Genomic DNA, 17,892 nt, shown 5'->3' with positions numbered 1-17,892 from the left:
TCTGCTTTTGCTAGAGTTAACCAGTTTAATCAACATGCTGTGTGGTCACGTCTAAAGATAAATGTGTAACAGTGAGCTTTCACATTGCAGCAGTTAGTGTGGATGTACTCTCAGAGCAACCTGTGAATGCTGCTGAAGTTTCTGTCCAGCATCGTGGCCTCGGTTGATGGAGTCTGAAGACATCCAGTGTGTTTCTACTGTACTATAGAGCCAGTCAATCCAGCAGATCCAGTGTGTTGGGGATGTTGTTCCTATGTGCTGCTGGCTCTTACTATATACACCAGTACTGATCACAGTCACAAGGATAACCTGCAGTGCACTCAATGACACACATTCTCTCTCTCTCTCACCTTCCTTTGATCCGTCATTATCCGCTCACTTGTTTCCTCTTTCCTGGATCTCTCAGGCTCAATGAACTGCTCTATTAAACGCTTTGTTATCCTTTGTCTCTTTTCATTATCTGATGCTACTTCCTCTCTCTATGCTTTCCTTTATCAGTGTCCCTTTGGCTGCATTCCAAAATTCCCTCGCTATTATTCACCCGCTCTCCGCTTCTATTGCTTTTTCTCTCTTTTTCACTTTAATCTCTATCGCTCGCCATCTATCTTGCCCTCACTTTCCAAGTCTCTTTTTCTCTCTCCCGCCTCTCTCTCCGTTTGGACTCCAGCTCAAATATTACAAATGCAATATTGCATAGTGGCTGGGGGCCAAATCAGCAAGGCGATAAATCAATACAGCAAGAAAATGATGTAACGTGCCACCATATTGACTGGCTTTCTCTCCTCCCTGGGTAGTTTCTTCCTAGGTGAAAGCATGCTCTATAGAATGACGTGCAGGTTCATATGGAGTTACAACTGATGTCATCAAACAGTTAGCGCCTGTTGGAAGTGATAGGGGAGTCGTTGCCAGATCATGAGAAAAAACACATTGGTGTAAAGGTGATGAATGTAATAAGATGATCAACCTGATAGTGGTTTAATCATTAAAAACATGTATCTACACTTGTAGAAACAAATGGCTTAGTTTAGAATGAAGCACCATAGTAGATGTATAAGCACTCTGGGTCATGTGTTCTCTTGCAGTGCTTAATCACAGTAAACCCATGGCCCCAGGCAGTACACTAGAAATAAAGCATGCAGAGAAATGAACTATTGGCTGGTGTATTTGCTCTATAGTGAAGCTGTTGATCTTTTACTTGGGTATATGCAAGGTTGGCTAGAAAGTGAACTAGAAAAATAAACCAATGCTGTGTTTGTGTACACGCTTTGTTATTCAGATCCTTCTACATGGAGGAATTATTACCTGATTTCAAAAGGTTTAGTCCAAAGCCTGACCCTAAGTCTGTTATCATGCACCTGTTTCTGCTCAGATATTCACCAGTGTCTGCATCAATTGAATGATTTATTCAAATTATTCATATATAAGCTGTCTCTTTTGGTGGTTTAACTTCTTTGTTGGATGCTGGCCAGCAGTCCTTCTCCACCCACATGCACACAGTGCACTAGTAACCCAGAAAGCCCTTATTTGCATCGCTATGGAGAGTAATCTTTACATGTATCTTTGAACAAGCCTGAAGTCAATACAAACATTTAACATTGAGTAATTCTCCCATTCAACAATATTCACACCAGATAGAAACTAATGGCACAAAACATTCCATACAAACAGGTTCAATAATCAATCTATGATACATTTGTACCATTATAATAAATCAATTGATGTACAAAGTTAAATGATATTCTGTCTTAAGCGTATTATATCAAAGTAATTAGAAGTGCTTATCAGCTGTAATACATTTCCATTGCAGCTGTTGTCTGATGAAAGGTTTGCACTTCAAACAGTCCCGCATGCCATACAGCAAGAAATTCAATTAGTCTCTTTTGGAGGGCACATAACAAGCAACTGGCACATACTCAGTTGTGGATTTTATGGAAAATGAGTTTTGCTTTCTGTGTTTTTGTCTAAGAATTATCTGTTACCTTTTCCATTCTGGCCATGCAGTCTGACGCTCCTGATACCCTGGCTCCGTTATGGAGAGGGAAGGGGGGGGGGCAGTCTATAGGAGTCAGTGAGTGCAGTAATGGAGCCTATATTTCCTCCAGTCTATGCCCTGGTCAAAGAGTGCAGCGTGTCCATGCTGGATTTTCCATACCGTCACCCCCTTCTCTCTCTCTCTCTCTCTCTCTCTCTCTCTCTCTCTCTCTCTCTCTCTCTCTGCTTTCCGACTGTACTTTTTCTCTTTGCTCTGGAATTCCATCCCTCTGCACGTGGCCGGCACTCAAGAGGGCATGCTGTGTGTGTGTGTGTGTGCGTGCCTGGACATGAGCTATAGGAAACGCATACCGGTGAAGGAAAAGGAAACATGAAGCATGTGTGTGTGTCATGTTAACAAGTGGGCACCTCTACTGTCCCAGCCTGAAAGCTGTGCAGAACTCAGACATAGCTTCTGTGCCCACTGTTAATGCCGTACATTTTGTACCAACACATTTATCCAAGGGAAATCAAAGGATTATCGGTTAGGAAAATATTATTGTTCATTTACAGACTTCTCAGGTTGCACTCAAAGTAGTATTGATCTGAAACGCTACTATTTAGTTTCACAAATGTTAAGTGATTTCCTTGAGAAAACAAACACTGATTAAACCGTAAAAAGAAAGCAAAGAAATCCATAGTGCAGTGAAAACAGAACTCACGTTTATTTTCTTAGAGAGCTTAAACAACTTGGGTCATAATTCTTCTTGGCTGTTACTATCAGTTACACAAATCGCTCAGACAAATATTTAATATGCATTAGAGAGATGACGGTCAGTTGTAAACATCCAACTTCCTGGTTGGACTTTGACCTTCCGTACACACAGTAGTTGTATGTGTGCATATTTTCCTTGGTAAGAAGGTTAAGTACACCTTCTTTGGGTTTTACCAGCATTACTGTAGGCGTGGGTACAAGTCTGATCAACTTGGTGCTCTGTTTCCTTTCCTAGTCTTGTAGCAATGTTGCCATGTTCCCACCTCATTAAATTATTATGGTAAGGACCTATAGGTTAAAAAAAGACGTGATTATCTTTTAGGGTTCAAAATTGACAATTTTGACAAAACAAATTGACAGAAAACAGAGTTTACAAAGAGGAAACTGCAGTAAGGCAACCATCGAAACCAATTCATGTCATTAAACGCTAAAATTAGATCTTGTAAATCCAATCAAACCAGTTAACGTTTGCTCAGTCATACCGGCATGAAATAGAGTTCATGTTGTACCAGATCTGCATACTTGGGAAGCCATTGTTCCAATTGTGTCACACGTTAGTTGGTTTGAGGCTTCACATGTGTTGGTGCTGTGAAGATGTTGCAGTAATGAATTCTTATATTGCGCGGCGCACATGCTGCAGAGTTTTATAACCCACGATCGAAGGCTATCTGCATCTGTATCGATTTGTTTTTTTAATCATCAGTGTGTGTACTGTAGGTCAAAGCGTATCTTCATCAGCCTTACATCACACTAATGAAGAAGAGAAATGGAGGTAGAGAGAGAGTGAACACAGGCTCCTTCTGCTCTCCAATCCCATCTGTTTGACACACAGAGGTAGGGAGGGGAAGGATGGAGAGAGAGAGAGAGAGAGGGACAGGGAGGAGTGAGGGAGGGGTGGTAGACGAATGAGAACGAGGCCAGATCAGGCTGAGGGGGGAGGGGGGAGGTGCTGTTTAGAGAAAGGCAGGGAGTGAAAAAAAAAATCAGAGGCTGGGGGGTTGGGCTCCAAGCCTGTGCATGTGTATGTGAGGGAGAGAGCGAAATCAGCAAGCGAATGTGTGTTGTGTGTATGTCTGTGTGTGTTTGTGCGCGTGTGTGCACTCGCTCTGTTCCTTTCCTTTCTTTGTTTGACTACTGAGTGGGGAAAAAAGCGAGACAGAATATAGAGAGAGGGTGAGGAAGAGAAACACAGACAGAGGAAAAGAAGCAGAGGTTTTAAAACCAGTTTTTAGAGAGACAGAGAGGGATAAAGAGGAAAGACAAAGGATTTCTATTTTGGTCTGGGTTCTTTCTTTTTTTCCCCCTTGCAGGTAGCAGAATAAGAAAAAAAAAATACCAATAACTACGACAACAGCACTGAATGCTTTTGACAACAGTGTCATATGCAAGAGCAGTGTGTGTTTTGTGTGCTGGCTCAGTACGTGTGTGTGTGTGTGCGTGTGCTGAGGAGGTGGGGGGAGGAAGCCTGTGCAATTTAAAGGGAAAATACAAGGCACACACAAAGCTTGGAGCGCAGGCAGGCAGGCAAGGCAGCAGGAAAAGGAGAGCTAGTGGGAATCTGCTGAGCTGGCTGACGCTTTCACTAACAAACCTCTTTGGATTTTACCCCACCGAGCCGACCCTGTGTGTCTCCCTCTGAGCTCAACCGGAGCACAGCCACGGTAAGACAAGCTTCCTATCCACTGGCTCTCAGCTGTTACCGCTGCTAGCGCTCTGCAGACAAAAGCAGGAGAAAGTTGCTCTGTGTGTGTGTGTGTGCAGATGAGAGGAGCTAAGCTAAAGGCTGAAGCTAAGGCTAAAAGGCGTGAGGAATGCAGCACAAAGGGAGCTTGTGTGCTCCAGCTGGGGCTCTGTGTGTTTGTGTGTGTGTCTTTGTGGATGGGCTTGAACGTTTATGTCACGGGGCTTCCCAAACTTTTGCATGCGAAGGATACCCCAAAATAGACTTATTTGTGAAGGATTTGCTCGGTCTTGGCTTAATGTGTGCTGAAGGTGGAGAGGGTGAAAGCTCATATCAAATTAGTATTAATACAGAGTCTGCTACTGCTATACATGAAAGTGATTAATCAGAGATAAAAGCCATTGTCATTTTATTGGGAACCCAAAAGAACCCCGGTCAAGAGGAGTGTAAAGGTCCCATCACGTTAGTTGAAGAAGCAGTGGTTCACATCAGAGCAGGGCAATTTAAATCCCCCTTACGGCTCTGCAGCCAGCTGGCTCACCACACCGGGAAACAATATACAAAAGTAGTTCATATTTACTTCTCTATCTCTTTGTGTTCTTTTCCATATTCCCTCTGCAATATTCTTTTTTCGTCTTTGCTGATTTAAATGCCGGTTTACACAAAAGATTTCTGTCTTTCTTTCTCCCCTTCATCAACTTTTTTTCCTCTTCTAGCTCTCCTATCTCCTTATCTCCCCATCTTTTAGACAGGTGACTGTATTGAACAGGGGTCTTGTGAATTCGCTGCCTAAGCACAGCTACACACACACACACACACACACACACACACACACACACACACACACACAGAAAGAAGCCGGCTCCCATTAGACTCTTACAAACAGCTACACACATAAACCCACACAGAGTTCACTACTAAAGTGTGTTTTCCTGTCCAGTGTATTGTGGTCTGGAGGCTTTCAGCTTGTTCTTGTCAGTAGTCTGGTCTGTGGTCAGCAACCTATTTGAAAATGTGTTTGGTTGTGACTAATGTATAAACAGCTAACAGGAGCCTGTGTGTGTGTGTGTGTGTGCGTGCGTGCATGAGTGTGCGTGCACGCATGAGTGCGCGTGCTCCTCCCTGCCCGATTGTGTGAGAAACACAACACTTGTGCCGGCGTCTGCCTGGAGCTAATATTGGTGTCAGTATTTGATGGTGTGTGTCGGTCCCTGGTCTAATTAAGTCCGGGCCCCCCTGTGTTTGAGCTAATGCAAATATTCCTATAAATAAAAGGAAAGCCATCTCACGCGTTCTGCAGAGGAAAGACAGCTCACGCGTACTACTGTAAACTGATCCCTACAGTACTCCTCCACACACATACACACACACACACACACACACACACACGAGCGCCCGGCCCGCACATGCGCACACACAAACTTCCAGACACAAGGCAAAATCACGGCTTCTATTCCATTCCCCCCCCCCTCTCTTCCAGTCCCCCCACCCCTGGGGAATTTCCTTCTTTTCATTAGTTCATTACCAGCGGAAGTAGAGCATCTTCTACTCTCTGACATTTTCTTTTCTAATTCTTGTCTTTCTTTTTCTCTATGCCTCCACCACTTCCTGTCCGGCTGCACATGCCTGGCGCGGTTCAGCCGGGGTCGCCTGTTGTGGGCTGCTGCAATACATCATATAGCTGTTCACTCGCTACCTGACATAGCTTTGCCCTATTAGGATATACTTTATAGGGCACAACCAGCTCTAATGCTGCCCTAATCTGTTTGTACTGTGCTGCTGGCTCTCATGTGGTATGGTAGAATTGAGTATGCTAGGGTGGATAACTTGTTGGTAGTTCTGTATGTTGTATCAAATGGAGAAACTCATTCTAAAACTGCACACCCCAGTTTATGCAATAGGGCAAGACATTTGAATAGATGAATATAAATGGAGTATTAATATGCTTTAAAGGGGAAAAAAATCATCTCATAATAAGCAGTTGTACAGCAACATATAATCTACTATACATTAACATTATATGATATGGTAGAATTGAATAGATTCAAGTATTCAAGGCAGACAATCATTACTATTACAATGGAACTGGGATTATTTGTTAGTTTTAGTTTCTGTGTCATGCCAAACAGTTGTTTGATATATGTTCAACTCATAACCCCATGTGGGACATCTGAACACATGCATATGTCTATATACTTTCAAAATAAATCATGTTTATGTGCAAATACTGAAACAAAGTTTATTTTGATAAGGAATAAACTTTGTTTATTAAAAGAATATTCCTGTCTTCTTTTTTTTTCAATGAAAAAAAGAGGATAGTAACAAAGCAACATAGAAACATGGAGAACAAAGAAAACATTCTGGTAGACAAAATATGAGAGGGCATAAAACAAAAGGGTTGTGTTTTTAATAATACACAAATAAATGTTGTGTAATAGCTTCTATAATGTGGTGAGACAGATTCCATGGCTTTCCATTATGGCTGCTGTTTTCCCTCTGTATAGGCTAGAGTTTTGCATAGTCATTAGTGAGGGGGGAGGGGCTGACCCGGCCCAGCTGTGAGTGAATGTGTGTTTTGCCGATGCAGATCAAATATGGGGATGTGGCCCGTGATGACAGTGGATTCTGGATCTGTCTGTGTAGCAACAAGCCATTCCCTGCACTGAGACCCATTAGGACGCCACCCAAAGCTCCCACCCTCCTCTGTCACCCTCCATGCTCCTGTGTTCCTCTGCAGATGTGCGCACACACACACACACACACACACACACACACACACACACACACACACAAACATACACAGAGAAAAGACGAAGGAGGGGTGGGGGGCTGTGTGTGTGTGTGTGTGTGTGTGTGTGTGTGTGTGTGTGTGTGTGTGTGTGTGTGTGTGTGTGTGTGTGTGTGTGTGTGTGTGTGTGTGTGTGTGTGTGTGTGTGTGTGTGTGTGTGTGTGTGTGTGTGTGTGTGTGTGTGTGTGTGTGTGTGCTGCTCTCCTCTCCTCTTTACCCCTCCCCAGCCCCGGGGGCAGTCCCCCCATGACTGAAGGGGGGAGATTGTGCATTCATTGGAATGGAGGCTGAGATGGCAGGGGGGAGGAGGAGGGTGGCCAGGGTGATCGAGTGTGCCGCCTGCCTGGAGAAGAAAAAGGGAGACAGAAAGAAGAGGAGACTGGGAGGGGAGGGGAAGGGAAGGCTGCCTTGTGTTTAAAAAGAGGGGGAAAAGGGGGCGGAGGTGAGGGGAGGCTGGCTGGCGCCGTGGCTGGGTTGTGTCTGTAGAGCGACGGGCAGGAGCAGGACTAAGAACAGCTTTTTTGTTCAAGTAATCATTTGAGACACTTTCAGGTGTCTGTTTGTTACTCCTCATCTCTGATATAATGTAAACCATATCAGCCTATAGCGAGTTGATGAAAGCCCTTTCTGACATTCCAAACTTAATGGTGTCGGATGGAGCTTCCCTGTTAATAATCCAGTTCAAAGAAAGTGATGAGTGTAAGGTTTCTGTTCAAAAGTGTCCTAGTAAGCATTCTTCACTGATTAAATCTCTTGTCCAGACACGCTCAGAGCAACCGAAGAGGTAAACAACAACCATGCCTCCTAATTTAGGAAACACCTTTGCTGATATGTGGCCATTGCTTTTCATGTTCATCTAGTTTATTTTTTTTTTGGAAAACTAAGGTGAACATCAGTTTTACTTCCTGAGTTTGAGCTTGCCTTCCTCTGACCACATCAGAGCCATGGTTGCTGCTCTAACAGTTCACCACACTGTTCTTGCCTTATTACATCACTTCTTGTGTTGAAATGGAGTGGTGTAGGAAATGTTGAGGGACTGTTGTGCGCTATCATATTTTATCGGATAAACTTAGATCTGTATCTATATTCAGATTGGCAAGTTTCTACATTAAAAACCAGTGTGTTTAAAACAAATATTTGGGTCGAGTATAGAATGTTGTATCTTGGGTGTGTGCTGGTGGTTTGTGCAAAAGAAATAATACACAAGTATCCAGTATTGTGTGTTTTAGTTTGGAGAGATACAAGCATTAGTGAACTGTGTATACAGTATGTAGTGGGTGGTGCCAGCTGGCCTTGTACTGTGTCCAAAAGATTTCCAAGGTGCAATGTGACTTATTAAATACTCCTTGCACAACAGTCAGCTGTTCAGAGATCAGATTTGCCAGAAAGTGTGCCAATTAATTTAGGATTCAGGCTCTGTTGCTAAGTATGCATTCCTGCTGTGTCACTTTCAAACATGTACAGACAGACACAATACAACTGATTGACAGTACAGTACAGTGATTGATTTGATTATGTGACTAAGCATTCTGGTCTATGGCTTTATATTTGACTACACCGGTTTCTTATTCAAAAGCACAGTGTGTTAATGCACACAGAAGGGTAATGCTAAGGCTGTGAATTCCACTATGAGGGGTCAAAGGGCCCAGGCTGATTAGCTTTGGCTTTGACACTTATATCCACCATATAAACTAGCCTTGGCAGGTAGTGAGACAAAGAGTGCAGAGACACAATGAAAGACAAAGAATAATATATATATACATATATATATATATATAGAGAGAGAGAGAGAGAGAGAGAGAGAGAGAGAGAGAGGGCAAAGGAACTGGAGATGAAGAGATAGTTGAGAGTAAAAGAAAAATGGCCTTGCTGAGACATTATGAATGTACACACACACACACACACACACACACACACACACACACACAGGGCCATTGGCAAAGGAAGTATGCTGAATGTGCACATGGCTTCTTAGTGTGATGGAGAGGGGCTGGGGTTTGTTGATTTAAGGTAATGGCTTCCAGTTGTCTCACGCAGGAGAGGCCCATGTCACTACTGGGGATAGATAGGGGATTGGCAGGCTGTGACTTTCTTGTGATGGCCCATGAACCATGGAGATTACTGACTGCCCCACTGACACAGGTGTGTGTGTGGCTGATTTTATCACTCTCCTGCAAAGGTCAACGGTGTGTATGTTTATGGTGTCTTTTGCATAATGTTTGTCGATGGTTGTAGATTGTTAAACTGTGCTAGCCCTATAATGAAGGATGCAGAGTTCTTTATAACTCACTATGAAAGGGGGAGAGAATGAGGAAGAGACATGTGGATGCCCATTACCAGACATCATCCTAGACCAATAATGTTGTTCTTTCCCCGTCAATGATGCATGAATATTCCCAAGGTAGAGGAATGTGCCCCCACCCCCTTTGTTGTATTGCTTGTACTTATTATAAGAAACATAGGGTACTGTTGCACTCTGGGTAAAAGAAGCTGTCCAACGCCTAAATGTAATCCACAAAAGATTGTTAAATATGAGTTCACAACAAACACAGATGCACATAAACACATGCCCTGTGTTTTTACTGCACTCTGTAATTGTGTGTGCAAAAAATGTGCAGGCTGTTTGAAGGTTTCTGCTATTATGCTGCTCTCCTTTTTATATACATCTATGTTCTCATCGCGTAATGTGGCCATGCCAAGCCTCATATTGTTACTATTCTTGTGTCTGCATCTGTGTTTAGTGTGTATGTGTGCATGTGCTTATTTATCCTCAAAAGTAGTCCCAAGTGCAGGTTAGGTTTTTGAACTTGTTTGGGAATGTGTGTCAATGAAACGGTGAGGGAGCTGGGTTTGGTTTCTGCTGTTGATGAAAGAGTGAAACACAAGCCCCTTTTACACAGAGATTGCGGCATATTGACGGAACAACATCACTCCAATATGCCGGCTTTGCTTGCTTCTGTGTTATTTACACAGAACCAAGCAACGCCGGCCTGCTGGCGCATCAGTAGCCCCTTTTACACAGCCTCCGGAACGAAAGAGGTGCTTGTAAACAGCGTCAGGTGTGACGTAAACATTTAGCGCCGCGCCGGTCAGCTGCTTTACAACAACAACAATGGCCGGTGAATTGAGAGCAGAAGTGCTGGAGCTTGCAGTAAGAGGGCCGTATTTTACTGTCCCCACGATGTGCCAGTTGATCTCGCTACGCGCTGAGTGCAACATCACTGGGACAGTTAACCAAACTGACTAAATCAATCCGACCGCTTCACCTCTGTGTGTGTATGTGTGTGTGTGACAGGTTGGTTGTGAGCGAGTCTCTTTGTGAGGGCAGCGATCTGCCAATCAGACATACACACAGTGTGTGAAGTCACGTTACTGTAGACAGAAATAAAGTGTGGATATACGCTCAGACTTAGGATAATAATAGTGGCGGCGGAATGTGTTAGCAAAACAGTAGCTCTGTGGCTAACAGCTGAGCCGGAGCCTTCAGTCAGCTGAAGCAGACAGTCTAGCGGGGCGAGCAGACTATTCCCCCGTTACTAGGTCGACCTTCAAGCTGAACAAGAGCCCTGCGCTGCGCGTCGGGCTCCTGCTTCAGCTTGTCGGTCTTTATTTCTAGCAAGTGACCCGTTCGCTATACTTTATCCCTTACTTAGCCTAGCCTAGCTTTCCATTGTACAACTTCTCCTGGGCAGAAATAGACTCATACACTCTGCAAAATGAAGCGCGGGGGTTTGGATTGAGCAACGGACCTTATGATCAGCTAGATTATACACCGTTCCTTTTATTTGGTGATTTTTACGGGACATCAGGCCGCCGTGGTTAATGTTAAACACACGTCCTTCAACTGCTAACATGGTCGCATGTTTAGAACGTAGACTATGGAACGTCAAACGCCCCCCTGTTCCGCAACAACAAGCTGGAGCATTTAAACAGAGAGGCGGAACTGATCGTGTCGGGAATCTTACTACCCCCCGAGGTAGTAAAATTCCCGGAACGATCACTCGCACCTTTCTTCCCTCGTTCCGCAACTGTCGCATTTACACAGCTGGGGGGAGGGCCGAAAGGCCGGCATTTTCCCGGCTTTCACTGGCTGTGTAAAAGGGGCTACAGTGTGTTGTCTTGTATCTCTGGTCTCACTGGTTTGACTTGCTTAATGGGAGTCTATTTACACCACATGTGAGGGCATGTAATCCAATTTCTATTTGGTAATAAGCTAACATGTAATAAATAGTTGTATCAAGCCAAATGCTTGCCTAACAATAGGGTACTTGCATCATGGGCATCCCAAGTGCATGGCTTTCATTCTATCCACTTGTTTAATAATTGTCTGTGGTTTCTGCAATGTTCTGCTGTAGCATACACTTGTCCTGTTAAAGTTAGTCCAGCAAACTGCACAGGGATCAGTACTCCTACAAACCTTTAACATTACAAAGAATTGACCCCTTTGATTCTGTATTGATATGAAAATGGCTTAATAGAGGTTTGATGGTTGTCTTCCCTTTCAGATTTTATCAGTGTGACTAAATATCGTCACCATATTGTAATAGTGTGTGATGTGTCATAATCATGACAAACATATAAACAAGTCAAACTATACATCTGACTCAAGTAATCAGATTAGTACATCTGTAGATGTTCATTAACAACACTTTCAAAACAAAAAAAGAAACGATACCATCTGCACTCTAAACAAACACACACACACACAGTGACCCCACAGTGACCTTAATCGATCCAGCTGATTGACTTACTGTAATGCATTAACCTGATTGTGTTTCTTGGGGGATGGAGGGCTAGAAAAAGTACATGAGGGTGTGTGTGTGTCTGTGTCTGTCTCTCTGTATGTCTGTCTGTCTGTCTGTCTGGAGGGTCAGACAGCTGTAATTAACTGATCAACTAGGAATGGACGTTTTTCTTTGTAGACTAGGGGAGAACGGGGTAAGTTGTCACACGGGTAGGTTGTCACAATCGTTATATCTCGGAACCAGAAGGCACTGTCTGTTTACATTTTGGTAAATATCCACAACTGGGATCAGAGGTCACCTACATAGTCTTCCTTGGAGTTAGACTGCTGCATTTGAGGTGAGAGGACTGTTAGTGTATTTCATGTCAAATTGAAAATATTTAGCTCCTCAGTATTTTTCGTCTAGGCTTTTACACAATGGGTTTATAACAAAACACTTGTTACCCAAAAAAGTGTGAAGGCTAAGCTATTGTTTAGATTGATATTAGCAAGCTAATTAGTTGTCAGATGGTTGTTGGCCTTGATGCTAGCAATAAATTCCAGTTGGGGTTGGTCGTCACATTTTTTGGGGGGTTGCTTGTCACATGTTATCCAAAGGGTGCAGCCAGGAAAGGAACCCAATAACAAAATAAAATGTGACGCTGTATCCTCACTGACACCCCTAACTCAGATAGTGAATGTGTGTATCCTAGTTGAGTAGGCTATTATTGTTGACCTATTTGTTTTGTTATTTATGTTGTTACATACAGTAGGTTGGTCTTAATATGGATTTCCTTTTTGTTAATTCCTTGCTCATTTTGTGTTAAGATGCATAAAGTTATATAGGCCTATTTTTCAACTTGACAATGAAATTAAACTTTCAAATGTAGTTCTGCTTTCTTGCCTTCTTTTTAAGATTTTTCCCATAAAGATAACATTGTGACAAACAACCGCATACTGTGTGACAACCGACCCCTTGATGGGGTTGGTTGTCACAATGTGTTAGAGTGTCTTTGATGGTAAATCTCTTCTTTATTACAATACGTTAGAAAAAGTGAGGGGTTCACATTTCAAGCCAACACCTTAAGCTTCAATTTAATGTAGGAATGACTATTGAAAGATGTTTAGGTGATGAGCAATTCTCACTAGAGTAAAAAGTGTGCCTACTTACCCCGGTCTCCCCTACTTAGTAAGAGAGAACAGCCATCTCCTCTTTTCCTTTTTTTCTTTCTTTCTGCTCCTGCGTTCTCTGCTGTGTGTTACATCACCTGTCTCTTTAACCCACTTCCACACTGAACCCTGACCCCTCTCACTTGTGTAACTTCTGTGATCACAGTGCTTTTGTGTGTACGCGTATGTGTCCCACATTGTATCTCACTCCACTCCTTCTCAATATGTGAGTCACAACCCAGCCAAACAGGAGACCATTTATATAGCAAGATCTGGTTCAATCGTTCAAATGTGCAATTGAATAACTATCATTGTTTTCTGTCTATTGTAGTACCGCCTTCCTCTTCCTGTGTTTTAGTAGATTGTTTTCCATCACGCATTTGTAGGAATGGCAGGTGTGCATTTGGTGCGTGTATAAAACTGTGTTAGAAATCAAAGCTGTGTCTGGCGCTTTGAGTGTTTACGAGGATATCTGTGTCTCTGCATGAGTGTGTCTGGAGGGCAGTGGGTGCACTGTGACCTTTATGGGCCTGCATAACTGTGTGTGTGTGTGTGTGTGTGTGTGTGTGTGTGTGTGTGTGTGTGTGTGTGTGTGTGTGTGTGTGTGTGTGTGTGTGTGTGTGTGTGTGTGTGTGTGTGTGTGTGTGTGTGTGTGTGTGTGTGTGTGTGTGTGTGTGTGTGTGTGTGTGTGTGTGTGTGTGTGTGTGTGTGTGTGTGTTTGCCCCCAGACTTGTAACATGATCTGTCTCAAGGAGTCTAGCCCTCCATCCCCCTTATGTCTGTCTGCACCCTGCCTCTCCTTCCCTCTCTCGTCCGCTTTCCATTCACAGCCTTCTCTCCTTTCTGTCTCCCTCTTTTCCTGTGCTTCATCCCTCTATCCCTTGTCCTGTCCCCCTTTCTTCCGCCTAACCAACTTGTAAATATGTGTCAATCAAATCCTAGAAATACATTGGCTTTTGACATACTTCTCTCTCTCTTGTCTCTGTCTTACACACACACACACACACACACACACACACACACACACACACACACACACACACACACACACACACACACACACACACACACACACACACACACACACACACACACACACACACACACACACACACACACACACACACACACACACACACACACACACACACACACACACACACACACACACACACACACACAGCGATCAGATGGCTTTGATTGCAGAGAAGGGAGAAGTATTGTGTGTGTGTGTGTGTGTGTTGGGTGGGGGGGGGGGGGGGGGTCAGTGTTGGTGTTGTAATCGATTTTCTCTGTTTCCTTTGTTTGACTAGTGTCAGATGTCTGTAAGCTCTCTGAAAGCTGCCTCTACTGTACAGGGCTGATATGATATTGTATAGATTGTGTGTTCATGGGAGTGTGTGCGTCTGTGTGTATGTGTGTGCGCATGAGTCTGTGTGTGTGAGGGTTGGGAGGGGCAGGTTGATGGAGGAGGTCATGAGACAGACTGACTCTGTCCCACAGGAATTCTATCACTGATGTATAGAATTACAAACTTTACTGTGTGTGTGTGTGTGTGTGTGTGTGTGTGTGTGTGTGTGTGTGTGTGTGTGTGTGTGTGTGTGTGTGTGTGTGTGTGTGTGTGTGTGTGTGTGTGTGTGTGTGTGTGTGTGTGTGTGTGTGTGTGTACTTGATATCCTGGTCTGTCAGACGGTCAACACTGCGTCTTCTTCCTCCTTTTGTTTTCATTCTGCATAAAGATTTCAAATCTGCCAAAAGGCAAAGCTATGACCCTTTATATATATGTTCCAATGGCTTTGGGGGTTTAGAATCCTTTAATTATTGAGGGCTGAGACATTTAAAATTCCAACACTCATCAGCTTGTGGCCATAGGCAGATGTGTAGGCGGTTTTAATATATTGGAGTTGTATTGTGGTTCAGCCCAAACTTGAGACCTCCACCCTACCACCGCCCACTGCTACTAGATACTCTATTTCTATTATACATTTTAGACCTAGGCCTAACTTATATGTCTTTTATTCAAAGGACCAAACTTGAGCTTTTAAAGCAGGGCTATTGGAGCAGTGTGTTTGCCAGCTGTGTTAGCCCACAGTGTAAATTACAGCTGGCTGCCTCCCATGGCTGCATAGGTGAACAGCAGTAAGCACATACAGAAATCCTTTTAATAGTAGGATCACATTCACCCCTAGTACATTCAGATGGCTATTAGGCACATTGGGATTCATGGTGTGTTATTTGTAATGGACATTAGTGTTGATGTTGCAGCCTGATATCCAGACCATTAGTGATGTTAAATATCTGCACTGCTGCCTGTGTGACTCGGCTGCAGGCGGTTGGGCTTTTTTCATTTTTTAATTATGATTTTTTGTGACTATTAAAATGGGAAACATGATGCTTAAACATGATGCTTAAACATGATGCTTAAAAATGCATTCCCTGTAATAAATAAAAGCACAGTCAATTGAAATAGTTCCATCATTGAGGGTAAATGCTGCATTCTGTGTTCCAATAGCATCATGTGTTACTGTATATTGTTTGACTGATAAAGGTATATTTATCAGAGAGTAATGCTTGTGTTCCCTTGAACCAGAGGCACACCGAGGGAGATAAAGCAGAGAGGAGGGCAGGGACTGAACATTGCACATCATAAATAATGTCAGAAACACTGGTGCATGCTAGCCAGTGCTCAGGGTACCGTGAAATCTGCTCTCGCCCCTTCCTATCACACTCCCTCTCTCGCTCTTTGTACTGTGTGTGTGTGTGTGTGTGTGTGCGTGTGTGTGTTTGTGTGTGTGTGTGTCTGTGTTTTTGCATGTGTGCGCACAGGGTAATTGAGGTGTGTGACCTTGCTGTAGGCCTGGCAGGTGTGAAGGGAGGGATGCAGGGAAGCAGGGGAGATGAATGGGGGAGAGGGTGAAGGATAGATGGATGGAGGGCCCTGCTGTTATATGTTGGCAGCATGATAGTCTGCCTGCATGCATATATGTATGGTAATGTATGGCATTCTGTCATGAAATGCAAACATGTGTAGTTGTATACGTTATACAGCAGCCTAGTAGACAGCATATCAAATATTTGATATGCTCCAATCTGTATAGCATTAACATGTTGCATGTAGCATTAGAAACTTCAGTCAAATCGTAATGTAAAGTTGAGGTAGAGAGACAAAGAGCAGACCCTACAATTTTTCATTTGGACGAACAGGCGAATATGGAACTCTTTACATGCAGAATGTGTCATTTGCTTTTCATTCAACTGATTTGAAAAGTACCAGAAGTCCACTGTGCTCTGACAAGATAAAGCTTCGTTGGTACCTGCACAGTGCCCAACTTCTGTGTGTTGCTGTAAAGCAAGGCAGCACATTTTCAACAAAATCTGACGTTGTTAACTCTCGATATATTCAGCAAATATGATGATGATAAAGCATTTCAGGGCTTCAAATGTGACTGTACAGTAAGATCGGGCAATTAGGAGTACTCTTGTTAAATTTGTTAAAAATAAAGGAGCAGTTTTGTTTTTTACAAAGTGTAAAGTAATTTTGGTATTGTTCTATCATTATGAATTGACTTGACATGACATGAGACTCCTTAAACCTGTTCTCATCTCCACAAAGAGCCTACAACGGGATAGTGTGGAGAGGCTGTGTGTTCCAACACGCCCATCCCCCTCTTCTTCTTCTCCACTGTCGATTTAAACCCTCTTCCACTCTGCTCTCTGCACAGTAGCACAGTGCATCTGTGTCATGTCATTGGGTTCTGGCGTCCCGGAGTAACCTCCCCCATACCAGTGCAATCTCTCTCTCTCTCTCTCTCTCTCTCTCTCTCTCTGCCCTTGTGTGGTTCACACTGTCATCCTTAATCTCTTCATCTTTTCTCTGTCCACCTCCTCCCTCGCTCCTGTCTGCTATCTCCAAAATAAGTCTTCTCCTCTCACTTGTCTTTGTCATCCTCTCTACCTATATACCTACCTAATATATGTCACTCTTTTAATATATCTCCCCCTCTCTTTTGCCCCATCATGAAGCAAAGAATACACACCATTGCTCTCACACCTTCTCTCTCTCTGTCCTTCCCCCTCTCTCATGAAGCGTACACAAACATAAAACTGTCTGGGTACATACATTAACAGGTCCAAGCTCCTTAGCTGGCTGCTGCATGCATAATCTATCTGCTCGTACTGGATGTGAACAGTGCACTGTGTGTGTGTGTGTGAGAGAGAGAGACCCCCTTGGCTCCTCCCTCCAGAGGGAGAGACAGACAGGTGTGGACCAGATTGAGTTCCGCCTCATTTCCTCTGCCCTGTGCAGCTGGTCAAGGACACACATTTACACAAACGCACACTCAGGCATGTCTTCCACACATGGTTATGCACACACACACACACACTCTTCAAACACAAGGACAGAGACATACATCCTGCACACACTTCAAACAAAGACACAATACAAAATGTAGAAGGATGAAATGCTGCATTAGCATAAACTATATGTGTGTATGTGGTAAGGCTGCCTGCTCTTGAATTCCTATGGAAGAGGATTACAGCAATGATTGAACAGGATTGGCAGAGTATTTCCATGGCGACAGATTTGCAAATGGTAAAAATCCAGCCCCAGTAGAAAGGCACTCAAGTCCCTCCCACTGCATGTTATATTCATACATCATCTAACACACACACACACACACACACACACACACACACACACACACACATGTAACACTACATTAACCTGTACAATATTTATAGCTGTTTTCGATTATTTATATTTGACATACATGACAGTGCTC

The 17,892-nt window shown here is 43.5% G+C and overlaps 1 protein-coding gene across 2 annotated transcripts in view; it reads left to right on the top strand.

Annotated features, from left to right (window-relative positions):
- Positions 1-17,892, top strand: part of kdm6ba (lysine (K)-specific demethylase 6B, a) — a 90,050-nt gene that overhangs the window by 34,744 nt on the left and 37,414 nt on the right. The window contains exon 1 of one of the 2 annotated variants that reach the window (XM_080051644.1): positions 4,211-4,407. The exons of the other annotated variant lie outside the window; for it this stretch is intronic. The gene's annotated coding sequence lies outside the window, so the exon portion shown is untranslated. Of the gene's footprint in view, positions 1-4,210; positions 4,408-17,892 lie in introns of those variants that run through there. 2 annotated transcript variants of the gene reach the window in all.

The sequence above is a fragment of the Ammodytes marinus genome (assembly GCF_949987685.1).
Source record: "Ammodytes marinus genome assembly, chromosome: 23".
NCBI lineage: Eukaryota > Metazoa > Chordata > Actinopteri > Uranoscopiformes > Ammodytidae > Ammodytes > Ammodytes marinus.
Note: the sequence above shows the minus strand (reverse complement) of the source record. Positions and strands in the feature narration are given on the sequence as shown.